Below are 15,686 nucleotides of genomic sequence, written 5' to 3' on the forward strand. Positions count from 1 at the left end.
TGGCTAACCAGGTAAGCTTAATACCTACCATTATCTGGTTAACTGTTATTGTACTATCCAGAACTATGATTAACTGTGAATAAAATTTTTAATTGTAAGATTAATTCCAATTCCAATTTTTGCTTTGAACACTTTTTGCTTTGAACAATTTTTGCTTGAATCACTTTTTTTCCCCCTCTCTCATTGCTCCTTCCTTTTTATGGCCCCTTTAAGTCCAAAAACACCACAACATTTTCATGCCTTACAATCACTTTTCTGATGCACTAGTTAATATGCATTTGAAGAGAGTATTGAGCATCAAGTTTAAGAAACATAAGGTTAGATTCACTGGAGCACTGGTCTTGACCTAGGGACCGCCGCGTGAGGGGACTGCTGGGCAGGATGGACCACTGGTCTGACCCAGCAGCGGAAATTCTTATGTTCTTAACTTGTCTGATCGGGACCAATCCGTGACCGATCTGGGCAGGTCCGAAGGATTCTTCAAACTGCAATATGCAGATGGGGCGATCGGAGGAACATCTCCATCTGCCTGCTTTATATCTGTAGATGGTCTGCGCATGTGCTGGACCTCTGGGCCTGGCAGAGATTTTTTTTTTCCTTTTTTTCACTTTTTTGGAGCCCTTGATTTTAACCCACTTAAGCCCGCGGGTTAAAACCACGGGCATGCACTGCGGGGAAGGGTGGGAGAGTCAGGGCTGCAGGAGAAAAGGTAGCTCCTTTGCCAGGGGATGCAGGTGATCGAGGCAGGCAGGAGATTCGGGGCAGTGGGAGAATCGGGGGCTGCAGGAAGTGTTCGGGGCAACAGGAGATCGGGGCTGACAGGGCAGAGAGCAGGGCGGCAGAAGGCAGGGCAGTCGGAAAGGGCTTGAGCGACTGGTCCTCAGCAGTCGCTTGTTTGTGATTGGCCAGCCCAGTCGGTGTTACAGGGTTTTGATTAGTGAATTGCGTCCCTGCCTACTTTGCATGCAGTTGCCCTCATTTGCATGCGCGGATCAGAGGATGGTCGGCAGAGAGGTAAGTGAATCGGGCCGGAGGGAAATCAGGTTGCAAAGGGGTCGCAAACCGATTGCTACACGATCCGTTTGCTTTGCGAATCTAGCCTACAGAAACACGATTGCAGATAAAGGCCAAATGGCCCATCCAGTCTGCCCATCTGTAGTAACCATTATCTCTTCCTCCCTCTAAGAGATCCCACCTGCCTATCCCACGTTTTCTTGAATTCAGTCACAGTCTCTGTCTCCTCCACCTCTTCCGGGAGACTGTTCCACGCCTCTACCACCCTTTCTGGAAAAAAGTATTTCCTTATAGAAACATAAAAAACATGATGGCAAATAAAGGCCAAATGGCCCATCCTGTACTGCTCATCCAATAGTTTGTCTAAGCAGGTTATCTAAAAGATAACTAAAGTATTTCAAGGAGTAAATCTATTTATCTAAATTACTATGCCCTATAGTGAAATTATCATTAACAGCATAGTCCATGAAAATAAAAATAAAATAAGCATTAATAATAATAATAATGCAAAACCTCTATGAAAAATGTGTGATCTTTGAAAAGTGCTGAGAACCCATATCTCCTGCAGCAGAGCCACTTAGAGATCATATTAGGGACCGTCATAACATATTTCAGTCCCTTATTGCACCCCTATATATTAATATGGTCGTGCCTCACTTAGGGTCCTTTTAGTACGGTATGCTAGCCGTTTTAGAGCGTGCTAAACGCTAATGCGTCCATAGCCTATAATGGGCGTGTTAGCGTTTAGCACGCTAATATTTATCACGCACTAAAATGGCTAGTATGCCTTCGTAAAAGGACCCCTAAATTCTGCAAACGCAGATACTGAAGCGGCACTTATCTGTTCTCCTGAATGGGTGTGTCTTCCGCTTCAATCCAATGCGGCTCTGCAGGACCCTTCGTTCTTGTGCTCAAATCGTGAACTCCAGTGCTCTTCCGTATTAAATTCTAATATGCCCCTACTCAGACCCGAGTTTCGCCGATTAAAGGCTTCCTCAGGAGGAGTAATAATTCCTTCATGCTGGCGTGAGTATCCATCTACACTGCAATGCATCCAATGCCAAGCGGAAACCAAGTTTACCTAGGTCTCTGGCCCAGAAATATCTAAGAAAATGGACAATTTAATTTATATCATAAATGTTACTACATGTACGGTTGGGCAGACTAGATGGACCATTTAGGTCAGGGGTGCCCAATAAGTCGATCGCGATTGACAGGTCGCTCGTTCAGGCGACCCCAATCGATCTCAGAGCGGGTTCCCTTCTTCCCTTCTCTTTTTTCCCCTCCTGACTGGCCCGTTCCTGAATTCTGCTACTGCCACCGCTGCTCAACATTTAAAAAAAAAAACCGGCTTGGAGAACTTATGCTCCGGGGGCTAACATGTGCTTGTACCTGCTTCCCTTCTCTTCCCTCTGAAACCAGAAGTTATGTTGTGAGGGGGGGGGGGGAATAGAAGGGAAGCCGGCACGCACATGTTAGAGCCCCATTCACGGGCTAAAGCGGGAGACAGGTCAGTGAAGCTTGCAATTTGCTCTTCTTGCTGCCAGGTCCTGCCTACTTTCTGTTTCCTCAAAGGCAGGACCCGGCAGCATTTCTCCCAATAGGTCGATCTTGGGCCAATCAGCCTTCCTCTCCCCGACGTCAATTCTGCCGTTGGAGAAGAAGTTCTGGCCAGTGGAACTTCCTCTCCGAGGGCAGAATTGATGTCGGGGAGAGGAATGCTGGTGGGCCCGAAGCAGGGAGAGCTTGGCCGGCGGCGGGCGGCTTTGGGGGCCTGTTATCCGATGGCAGCGGCAGTGGCAGTGGCTTGGGGGAGGGCAGGGAGTGAGAAAGAGGGCAGGCAGGGAGACAGAAGGAAAGAAGAGAAACAAAAAAAAAGAAAGGGGGCATGAAGAGAGAAAGAAAGAGAGGGCAGGGAGAGAGGAAGAAAACGTTGGGGGGGAAGGAATGAGGTCAGGAGGAGAGGAAGCATACAGGCTAAAAGAAGGGAAGAAAGATTGGATGCACAGTCAGAAGAAGAAATTGCAACCAGAGACTCATGAAATCACCAGACAAGGTAGGAAAAATGATTTTATTTTAAATTTAGTGATCAAAATGTGTCTGAATTTATATCTGCTGTCTATATTTTACGCTATGGTCCCCTTTTACTAAACCGCAATAGAGGTTTTTAGCGCAGGGAGCCTATGAGCGTCGAGAGCAGCGCTGGGCATTCAGCGCAGCTCCCTGCGCTAAAAACTGGTATTGTGGTTTAGTAAAAAGGGAGGGGGTGGGCATTTGTCTATTTTTGTATGGTTGTTACTGAGGTGACAGTGCATAGAGTCATCTGCTTTGACCTCTTTGAAAAACCCTGGAATAGGAATGATGATTAACATTTTCTATGCGTACAGTGTGCGTTGTGTTTTTTTAAAATTTTATTGTTGGTAGATCATTTTGACTTGGTCATTTTAAAAGTAGCTCGCAAGCCCAAAAAGTGTGGGCACCCCTGATTTAGGTCTTTATCTGCTGTCATTTACTATCATGGCAGTCAGCATTAAAAAAACAACAACAGCAACATTGCCCCCCCCCCCCCCCCAGCAGAATACAGACCTTCAGGATTTTCCACTGAGAGCAAATAAAAATGATATTGTTTTGCACTTTGATGGAGACACGCAGCTGATTCCTTTTAGTTATCCCAAATATTTGGAACCAAAATCCTTATATCAGTATTTACTACTATGTTCCAATCCACAGATGCCCTTTTAGTGTGATATTACCTCACATCTGTTTAGTAAATGTGGCGTCCTATCGTTGAATACACAGTCATTGAGCAACTTTTCCTTCCTCAGCTAGTACAATACAAACAGTTCTTTTTCTAGTACAATTTTGTTTCCAGTAAATAAAGAAGCAGTTATGAATCAACAGGAGAAGGTAGGCCTCCTGTTGGAGACGCATACTCCATGATATGAATTTAACTAGCAGTTTTTGCAAAATATCTTTTCTTTTCTTTTGATGTCTTCAATTGTTGTTAAAGGAAATTGAACAATGTATATTTTGGTAATTCTAAGTTCAATGGAACGTTCAGCTTGATTCAATATGACCGGCGAGAACGTGGGTCACTGTGTTCTTGAACTGCCCTGAACCAGAAACTTAACAATTCAGTGTTCATGTTATCTGTTTCTTTTTATATGAGTGTTTTGCAAAAAGTGAATGTGCCTGATGTCCAGGTTATGTTTGGTCTGTCTGATCATCCATAAACATATACAGTATTTCTTTGTGCACATGTTTACACAAACTGAAGATTATGAATTTGAACAGGAGGGCTGCAACAAGAGTCACAGTGGTGGTGAAAGCATGGGCCCATCTTTGAGGAAGAAAATAAAGGTATCTTGTCTTTTGAAGATGTATAGTGGCAGCTGGCAAAAGCTTTCAAAGGGCTAGCTACTTTGATCTGGTGTAACAAAATTGACAGTAGTGGATGGCACCTTGTAGATTAACAAATTAAACGAGGACGCACAACATAATATGTTCATAGAATGAGTCAAAATGTTGTGTGATCGTGGCACCGAGGTACCCCCTCTTCAAACCCAGCATGCACCCAAAAAGAGAGAGAAAAAGCCTTAGCCTAATGTAGCATGTGCTGGACAAAGTCACCCGGAGGCACGTTCAAGGACTTAGCTGACAAAAGACGACTTGAGCTTCAACGCTGTCATGTCTTCTCCAATCTTCCCAACAAGCGACCTTGTTTCACCAATGTTTGGCTCATCAGGGGAACAAACAATACAGCCTTGATCCCCTGATGAGCCAAACATTGGTGAAACAAGGTCGCTTGCAGCCAGACTAAAACAATTTTTTAAATACATGGTTGTTATATATTTATAATGAATTTTGTTTCTTAACTATAAGCACAATTTTCATAGCATGTTTTTGTTCCTCATAGGCACTACACACTGCAAATAAAATGAAAATAAAAAGCTTATCCTGGCTTCCTGATGTAGCGTAGCAAAACACAGACTGTGTTGGAGCCGTGAACTGACCTTTTCAGATAAGTGGTCTACTGTTAAACAACTTTTGTAGAGAGCCATAACATTTGCCACTCCAGTAGAAGTGAGAATCCTTGCTCCATGCAATATGTTTGCACCTTTCCATCGACATTGTACCGCTGCAGTGGCACCTTGCTGAAGAGCTTATGAGCACATTTAAATATTTAAAAGCCTTTAAATGTTATATGATGATATTATTTGAGAAACTTGCCCAGTATTGATGAGAGTGGGGTCTTTTGTGTTTTGTTCTTTGGCATTTACTTTTTAGCATTCAACTTTTTTTTCCATTTTTCTGTTTTGTTCTCAAAATCTATCTATTTTTCCATGTCTTCCCTTCCCTTCCTATCTACCCATGTGTACTATCTTCTCCCTCTTCCTTCTCCCCTATTCCCATCTATCCATAAGAAGATTTCTTCTATCTCTCTTCCCTGTACCATATGCTCCCTCTCTCTCCCTTTCCCATAGTCTATAATCTCTGTCTTTCCACTTCCCCCCTCCTATGGTCTGGCATCTTTATCTTCTCTTTCCCACAGCCTGGCATCTCGTTCCTTTTCCATGGTCTGGGAACTCTCTCTCCTTCCCTCCCTCTTCCTGTGGTCTAATATCTCTCTCCTTTCCTTTTCCCCTTTCCGCGGGATGATATCTCTCTCCTCACCTTCCCACAGTCTGGCATCTCTCTCTTCCCTCTTTCCCTTCCATTCCCTGGTCTGGCATCTCTCTTTCCTTCCCCTTCCAGTGGTCTGACACTTCTCCTCCCTCCTTCCATCACCCTTTTCCAGAATCTGACATCTCTCCCTTCTTTGAGTCATCTCTCCTCCCTCCCAGTGAAACATTTCTCCCTCCTCTTCTCCACTACTATTATGTTCAACTATTCTCCCTATTTATTCCTTTCCCCTTATATACCATCTCTCTTTCCCTCCCACTCTATGCACTTATGTCCAATAATTATCTTTTTCTCTTCCCTCCCCCACTGGCTGCATCTCTCTTTCCCTCCCTTCCTAATCCCCCAGCTCATGCACCATCTGTCCTTCCCTGCCTTCCCAATCCCCCCCCCCCCAGCCTATGTTTCTCCCTCCATTCTCAACCCCAACCCCAGCCCTCCCAGTGGGACCCTGTGGCATGACCTTTCTCTCTAGCTCTCAACTCCCTCACCTACCACCTCCCCACTGCTGTCATTTAAAATCTTTGGGCAGCCGGTTGCAGCAATGAAGTGAGCCTGCTGCCATCGGCCTGCCCCAGAAATCTTCATTCTTCAGCAACTTCCTCTTCCCACGTAGGTGGGATGCTGCAGAATGAAGGCTTATAAGGCAGGCTGACAGAAACAGGCTCACCTTGTTGCTGCTGCCGGCTGCCTGAAGATTTAAAATTGCAGCAGCCGGGGAGGAGGTAGGTGGGAAGATGGGAGAGCCATAACTGATTCTTCTGACTTCCAATTTTGAGGAAGCCATGGCCTCTGTGACCCCCCGCTCCCCGTTCCGACACCTATGAGTTAAAGCATTAACTAATGATAGTATAGTTAACCATTTAGTCACTACATCAATACAGTTAAAATAAAGTGAACATTTCCAACTGGATTATCAAAAAAGGAGCTAGTGATAGATCTAGACAAAAAGGTCCAGTTTAATACCAGAAAAAATGATTTTGATTAGATTGCAGACACAGTGGCATAGATTATGTAAAGTGCGCCTAACTTTAGGCGTCTGATTTAAGTGGATAATGTTAAAGCTTACAGTCCTGAAATAATGATAACAAATCAGTAAAAACCACCTTTTTATATATAACATCGTAGGGACGTCTATCTGGCATCTATATGTGTTTTTTGGGAACGTGTGCCTATTAGATGCCTAAGATATGCTTAGTGCATTAGAGACTTCTAAATAATGCCTAAACAATGCCTAAATGACGCTGATTGCCACTTGCTCTATAAGGACGTCTATAGCAGTGTTTTTCAATCTTTTTTGGGCAAAGGCACACTTGTTTCATGAAAAAAATCATGAGGCACACCACCATTAGAAAATGTTAAAAAATTTAACTCTGTGCCTATATTGACTATATATAAAGTAATTCTCTTGAATAGGAATCAAATAAACACAAAGAAAGTATTTTATAATTACTTTATTATGAAATATTAAGTAAACAGAATAGTGAAAAATTATAAAATACTTTATTCAGTGCGAAACCTGGGCCTGTTTGGCTGAACACAAAGCTGATATTCTGGCTGGAATCGAAGAAAGACACACACGTAGCTCTTCGTCAACAGCTCTCAGTCTCTCTCTGTATTTGGTTTTTATAGCATACAAAAATAGACAAATATACCCTCCATCCTTTTTATTAAACCACAATAGCAGTTTTTAGCGCAGGGAGCTGCGCTGAATGCCCAGCGCTGCTCTTGACGCTCATAGGCTCCCTGCGCTAAAAACCACTATTGCGGTTTAGTAAAAGGTGACCATATTGTAAAATATAGACAGCAGATATAAATTCAGAACTGTGCATAGTAAGTGAAGGGAAGTTTTCATCTCTGGGAATTTACCCAGTTAACTATTAAGTTATTTGGGCAAATTCCTTTGAAAACTGTGGTAATACTGCCTCCACTTTGCTAAATTTAAAATAAAATCATTTTTCCTACCTTGTCTGGTGATTTCTGGTTGCACTTTCTTCTTCTGACTGTGCATCCAATCTTTCTTCCCTTCTATCAGCCTGTATGCTTTCTCTCCTCCACACCTCATTCCCTCCCCCAACTTTTTCTTCCTCTCTCCCTGACCTTTCTTTCTTTTTTTCTGTTTCTCTTCTTTCCTTCTGTTTCCCTGCCTGCCCCCTTTCTTTCTTTCTCCCTGCCGTTCCCCAAGCCACTGCCGCTGCCGCTGCCATCGGGGAACAGGACCCACCAATGGATAACAGGCCCCAAAGCCGACGCCGACGCATGCTCTCCCTGACGTCAATTCTGCAATCGGAGAGGAAGTTCCGCCCAGCCAGGCAGCGATTGGCTGGCCCGAACTTCCTCTCCGCCTACAGAATTGACGTCGGGGAGAAGAAAACTTATCGGCTCGATAGATTAGATCGCCAAGACAAAGTGAGTCCTAGGTGATCGACTCACTTTGCCTTGGCGAGCTACTGGCGCCCCTGCCTCGGGCCCCCTGTCAGCTCCGGGCCCCTCAATGCAGGACTGGTAGTACTGCCCTGATGGCGGCCCTGCGGCACACCAGGCAACATCTCGCGGCACACTAGTGTGCCGCGGAACAGCGGTTGAAAAACACCGGTCTATAGGACGCCTAAAGTTAGGTGCACTTTACAGAATCTAGGCCAATATGTCTGACCCAGGTTTGAATAAAGAACTATAGTAACTGAGCATAGCTGAGCCAGCCTCACGCTCTGTGAGAATTATCCCGGGACAACATAAGCTCAGTACAATGACTGCTCAACATCTTCAATGGGGGGCCAGAGGAAACATATCTCGCTCGTTATTTTCAGTGTTGTGTTTGCCCACACTAAAAACTCCTTAACTTTGTTAAGGACCAGATGTTAAGGGATACAGAGGAATAAAGGAAGCCCTTGCTTTCATGCTTTATCTGGCTTTTGTTTTAAATTATTTCTTTTCTTTCATACCAGATGGGACTCGGATCCATGTGATGTATGAGTCACACTTCCAGGTGCAAGATATATGCATCAGGTAAGCAGGTAGCTTCCAGTTATGTTATAGCCTGGAGTGGTATTAGCAGCTTTTATTAACAGCATGTGATTCCCCATAACCTCGCTAGTTCTAACCAGCTACAGCATGTGCTATTTATCTACATAAGGACAAATATGCACTGGCAATACAGTCAAACCTCGGTTTGCGAGTATCCCGGTTTGCGAGTGTTTTGCAAGACGAGCAAAACATTCTCGCAAAACGTGTCTCGCAAACCGAGTGTTGACTCGATTTGCGAGCACCCCCCGATAACCGGCATCGCTCCCCCCCCGCTCGCAAAGGGCCCTCTCCCGCTCGAATCGGCACCCCCCCCCCGCGAGAACAGGAACCCCCCACCCGACCAACTTTAACTCACCCCCCCCTTTGGCACCGGCACGCAGCCCACAAGTGCCGGTGCCCGCTTGAAGATCTTCTTCTTCCCAGTCTCTGCCGGCTTTGAGCATGCATCTGCGCATGCTCAAGCCCTTCTAATTCTAAATCTCGGCGAGAGGGAGAATTAGAAGGGCTTGAGCATGCGCAGATGCATGCTCAAAGCCGGCAGAGACTGGGAAGAAGAAGATCTTCAAGCGGCACCGGCACTTGTGGGCTGCATGCCGGTGCCATAGGGGGGTGAGTTAAAGTTGGTCGGGCGGGGGGTGCCTGTTCTCACGGGGGGTGGCAGATCACGCTGGGGGGGAGGGGGGGAGCAGCGCCCTGTCCTCGGGGTGGGGGTGGGGGGGTGGGAACGTATCAAAGCGAGTTTCCATTATTTCCTATGTGGAAACTCGCTTTGATAAACGAGCATTTTGGATTACGAGCATGCTCCTGGAACGGATTATGCTCGTAATCCAAGGTACCACTGTATATTTTAAAAACCATGGTGAAATGTGGTTCCTACAATCCCCTTTGAATTTAATATTGATGCTTAGAGATGAAAAATAATCATTAAAATGAAAGGTGATAATATAGTCTCTTAGGTTTCACAATTCTGAAAGGATATTGCAACAGCACATTTTAGTCATGTTTGCTATGGAGTTCTTTGACTAAAGGGTGTTAAGCCCTTTACATGTGTTTAACGCGAAAGCATGACACTGCGTTTTAGGGCTAGATCCACTAACCTGCCCAATCGTGACCGATCCGTGTCCGATCTGGGCAGGTCCGATGGATTCTGCAACCAATAATAATCTATTGGGGGCGATCAGAAGGAACGCCCCCCCCCCATCCGCCGACACGGATCACTAGTGTGTGATCCTGACGCATGCACACACCATCTGTTTTCCCTGTAGATGGTCTGCGCATACGTTTGGTGTTCGTTTTAGCTGGGGGGGAGTATAACTGGCCCCGACTCTCCTGCTCTGGAAGGGCGATCCCCGGCGGCAGGCTGCGCATAAAGGAAGAAATGTTATGAGGCAGAAATAAAAAGACAGCTGGAAGACAATATTTTTGATCAGAAATTTAGTTCAGACCCTATCCCTCAGTTACAAAAGACATTTAAAGCAGACAATTGAATCTCCTGCTCTCTGCCGCCCTTCCCCGCAGTGCAGCCCCACTTTAAAACCACGGGCTCGCACTGTAGGGAAGGGCAGCAGAGAGCAGGAGAGTCGGGGTGGCAAGAGCAGGGCTTGGCCGGAAGGGGCGTTTGCTGTGTCTTGGATGTGTGAAGGGGGCAGAGAGCAGAGTGGCAGAGATGGGCTGCAGGGCTGGGATTTCAGGCTGAGGACAGTCAGAAAGGACGTTTGCGACCGATCCCCAGCAGTCACTTGTGTTGATCGGCCAGCCCAGTCGGTTTGCACGATTTCTGTAGTGAATCGCGTCCCTGCCTACTTTGCATGCCGTTCCCCCTCATTTGCATGCACGGATCGGAATCAGATCGGAGGAGAGGTAGTGAATCGGGCCGGAGTAAAGTCGGGTCGCAAAGGGGTCACAAACCGATCGGTAAATGATCGGTTTGCTTAGTGAATCTAGCCCTAAGTATTTTGCCTTGTAACCTGTGCATTTCTGATTTTTTTTTAACTATTTTGGGGAGACGGGTGTCACAACAGAGAGTGGGTGTGTACCCAGGAAGTAGATAGTACTTTATATTTGACATGTACTAACTGACTAGCGCAGAATTAATGCAGGATCACTTAGCACCTCCTAAATAGGGGACAGTTACTGGCAAATTCTATATATTCCGCTTCAAGTTAGTCACCTATATCGGTGCACCTAGCTGACGTAGGCATCTAACTTAATCGATTAGTAAGCTTAATTGATGCTGATAACTGGCACTTAATACCTCATAATAGGCTTTAATTGGACTTAATTGAAAGTCAGGCACCTAACTCGAAAAACACAATTTTATGATAAACAGGCACCTAGTCCAAAGCATCTATCTAAAAGTGGGCATGGTTTGGGCAGCTTGTGGGTGTATTTTCAAGTTAGATGCCTCCTTCAAGTTCAAGTTTCAAGTTTATTAGCATTTAATGAATCGCCTATACAAAGTTTCTAAGCGATGTACAAATTAAAAACCATTAGATGGTGGCTACATATATAGTTTTTACACATAAAATTTTAAAACAAACTATTGACATTTTAAACAATGGAAAAAGACAAACATGAATAAGAGGGAAAAGTTACAATTCTTTGTATATTGAAATTAACAATTAAGGAAAAACACAATAGGGAATAATGGGATTGGAATGTTTATAATCTTGGTCAAAATGTAAGGGGTTAATATAAAATATGCTATATATCAAAGGCATCTTGAAACAGAAAGGTTTTTAAAAGTTTCTTAAAAGTTAAAAGGTCTTTTTCAATTCTAATAAAGTTTGGTAAAGAATTCCACAATGTTGGGGCCATAACAGAAAATATGTCGTTTCTTCTTGTGCCGATGATTTTCAAAGAGGGAATCGATAAAAGATTTGAAGAGGATGAACGTAATGAACGTGATGTATTGTATGGAATAATCATTTTGGATATGAATTGTGGTTCATTATAAAGTAATGTTTTATATACTAAAAGTATGATTTTAAATGTAATCCGATGGGAAATAGGAAGCCAGTGTGATTTAATCATTAGGGGTGTGACGTGATCGTATTTTTTTGCTTTATGAATTAATTTTATCGCTGTGTTTTGAATTATCTGTAGTTGTGAATTAGTCTATCTTAGGTGCAGGTTTTTAGGCGAATATAACCCTGGCCTGAACTGAGTGCACCTAGGGTTACCAAATGTCCAGGAAAACCTGGACATGTTCTCTTTTTAGAGGACTGTCTGGACTCCCGGATGGACTTTCCAAAACCCGGCATTTGTCCAGGTTTTGGAAAGCCCCGATGAGCTCCAGCAGCATCTAGAGGGCCTATGAGCATGCACAGATGATGCCACACACATCCGCACGTGCTCCAGGCCCTCCAGGTGTTGCTGGAGCTCATCGGGAAAAAGAAAGGTGGATTTGTGGAGGCGGGGCTGGAGGCAGAATGGGGTGGAGCTAGAGGTGGAACAGGTCAGGGTCATGCCCTCTCCCTCTTGCCCCCCCCCGAATCCCCCCAAATGTCCACGGCAGGAGGGATGCCCACTCTCCCATATCCAACCCCCAGCCCCCACTCTCACCCTTGACACCCCACAGCCCCTCCTACACCCTCACGTACCTTTTAAGGTGAAAGTCTGGCTGGAGGGATGAATACCCCATCTAGTTAGTAGGTCCGCCACTGATGCAATTTCCTGTAACTAGGACATGGTAGAGGAAAGGCCCTATCAGCCAGTGTGGCAGCTTTCAGGCTATCTCTGCTGCGATTCCCGCTCTAACGTGTGAAGGGTGGGTGGTAGCTGGAGCAATGTCAAAATGGACATAGGGGGATCAATGCATGCAGATTCAGGTGGCCCCTACCAATAGGTGGCCCTGGGTATTTTGCTCCTGGTGGGCACAGACATTTACCCCTCGAGAGCAAGTAGAAATGTCAGTGCTTAGATTATGTAAATATGCATGTTGGGTGGTTAATTCATGGTAACTGCAACATATTATGTTTTATTAAATAGGTTCCTTGTTTTTATGAGAAAAATGCTTAGTACATCTCTCTCAAGGCAAGTTTGACTCTTTAAAAACAGGAAGGGACCATTTGTAGGAGGTGCAGACCCAGGTTGCGCTGCCACCTACAGCTACATTCAGAAAATAGAGTTGGAAAAAAAAAATCAAGAAAACGAAACAGTATAGTAAAAAGTTGTTAATGATAAATAGTTCATTTGCTAGTACAAAAGTCACCTGCTCGATGTTCCACGTTTCAGCTTGCACCTGCTATCTTAATGGGGAATCTCAGATTTTATTGTGAATGAGATCCAGTCAGTTCCTTTCTGTAGTTCCAAAGCTCTCTTGAGCAAATGGGCATTCCCATGTGGTTCACACAGCATTCATTTTAAGCAGAATCCCTGGCCATCAATGGGTTGTTCCTGAGCAGTGGCATAGTAAGGGGGAGGTGCAGTCCGCCCCGGGCACTGTCTTCCTAAGGGCGCAGCTGCACCCCTCCTCCTCTCTGCCCCTCCCATGCGCTTGCTCCCCTTCCCCTCTCGCTCGCTCACTGCTCCTCTCCTTGCCGCATGCGCCCCTTGCCTTCCCCTGTACCTTTTTGGCGCTCTCTCTGACGTCACTTCTGGGACTCACGCGTAGGAAGTGACATCAAAAGGGAGCCGACACCAACATGGGCAGCATGCTGCTCACGCCGGAGAAGTTTAAAAGGTACGGTGAAAGGGAAGGGGACATACATGCGGCCAGGGGGGGAGGGGGAGCAGGGAAGAGGGCGGGAAGGGGCACCACTGCCCAGGGTGCCACTCATTCTTGCTATGCCACTTTTCCTGAGCCCCCTTGGGGTCCTATAGCCTCTGTCCTCTTAATGGACTCCTCAGAAGGAATAAGACCATGCCCCCACCCCAAACCACAAAAGGAAACAGCCCCTGATCACTGATGGACAGGCAGGCCTAACCTCCTTTACCTTTAAGGCATAGCAGAGTCAGAGCAAAATCACCCAAGTTGAATGCTTAAATCACAAAATCCTAATCAAGGAAACATTCTAAAAACCAAAAATGTAAGACATTGAAGCGGGAAGCTCAGATTATAGCGGTTCCCCTGATGAAGCAGTCGAGAAACAGGGGCCCTGTTGGGAATCCGAAAGTTTTGAAGTTTGGATTTTTTTTAAAATATGGAGATAGTGGCTTTTGAACCGCAAAGAATTGGAAACATTGTTTAAGCGCTTGGACACGTATCAGCCTGCTGTCCTTACTGTTTACTGAGGGTCAAGTGGACTTTCCATCAAAAGATAAGTTGATGATTTTTTTTTTTTTTTTTTTGGGGGGGGGGGCTTGAAATGATTATACAGACACTGGTTGTATGCTGTTATGAGATTAGTGTGGAAATTAAGCTATAAAATTAACGATGGAGTTTTTCTGACCAAGGATAGGCCTCCTACTTCAAACTAAAATTTTTTGGAAGTTAGGCTAGTCCTTTGCATATCACGATTGATAGAGCCCTGGTGACACTGTGGTTTTTTCTCCATCGAGTTAGGTTGTGGATGGTTAATCCCTGCATCAGTATATACATTTTTGTTTTTTTGAATGTTTTTTTGAATAGCGGAGTCAGATCAGTAGAAGCTTCACACCCTTCAACTTTGTAGAACATAGAGAAAGATTTCGGTACCATGCTACAGTGAGTCTTTGATATAAGAGAGAGAGAGAGGAGCAGAGACAATATCTAAGAATACCCAGACTATTAAACTGTGCTAGCAGTTTTTAGCGCAAAGAGCCGCGCTGAATGGCCCGCACTGCTCCCGACACTCAAAGGAACTCTATGAGCATCGGGAGCAGGGCGGGGCCATTCAGTGCAGCTCCCCACGCTAGAAACTACTAGTGCAGTTTAATAGAAGAGGCCCTAACATGTACTATAATAAAATGCTATCCAAAAGAGACACAAGCCTCGCAATTAAAGCAATACTCTTTTTTCCGTTAAAAAAGGAATGATTTGATTTTTATTCTTTAAATTGTACATCCTACTTGTAACTTGAGGGCATGATCCATCAATTATTATCATCAATATATTTTACCAAAACAAAGACATTCTTACTGTAAGCAGGCAGAAAGAGAAAAGGAGGTCAGGGCTGCCTACGAGGAAGTAGCCGAGCTAAATCAGGAACTGAATTCTGTGTCACTTCTGGCACAAAGGGGGAGAAAATCCATTCTTCTGTCAAAGGGATTCTGTTCTTATCTTTTGGAACATGAACAAATTAAACAAAAACCTATAATAAGAACAGGAAATTCATAATATGTGGAACACTATTACATGTTAAACCCCCCTATGGATCGTTATAAATGCCGGCTTTTCTTAATTATGACGGGAATAGCCATGTAACTGGAAGAACTATGATTGTCTTAACTTCCCTTTTTGGTGAACGAACTTATGCTCCAGCTACAAATATGAAAAAATGAATGCTGAGATATTGGGGCATAGTAATGTACTGTATTTAACTTAGTGTGGAGCCCATTGGCATCTTTTATTGCTTCTATATAGTTGTCATTTCCAGTGGCATACCTAGGGTATGTGGCACCCGGGGCCCATCATTTTTTGACATCCCCCCCATGAAAAAAAATATTTTTTGTAATAACCATGAAACGGAATAAATGGTTATAATAGAAACAGGCAGTGGAAATTTTCTTTTATTGAACCTCATATATGTAACCATTATTCCAAACATACCATAACATAACATAAATTATTTCTGAATTGTCATGACATCAGAAGTACATATGGAGTAGTTGCAGGTGATCCTTGGGACAGTTCTGATTGTGTTAGTTCAGTTTTATGTGTTTTTTGAATAGAAGAGTTTTTATTTCTTTTTTGAAGGTTTTGTAGTCTGTGGTCGAGGTCAATAGGTTGCAGAGTTGGGGGTCGAGTGTTGCAGCTCGAATGACTAGGAGGTTGTCGAACTGTTTTTTTTCTTTTGACGTTTTTGGTTGGAGGGTGTGTGAATGGT

Source organism: Geotrypetes seraphini, chromosome 9, assembly GCF_902459505.1.
Source record: "Geotrypetes seraphini chromosome 9, aGeoSer1.1, whole genome shotgun sequence".
NCBI classification, from domain to species: Eukaryota; Metazoa; Chordata; class Amphibia; order Gymnophiona; family Dermophiidae; genus Geotrypetes; species Geotrypetes seraphini.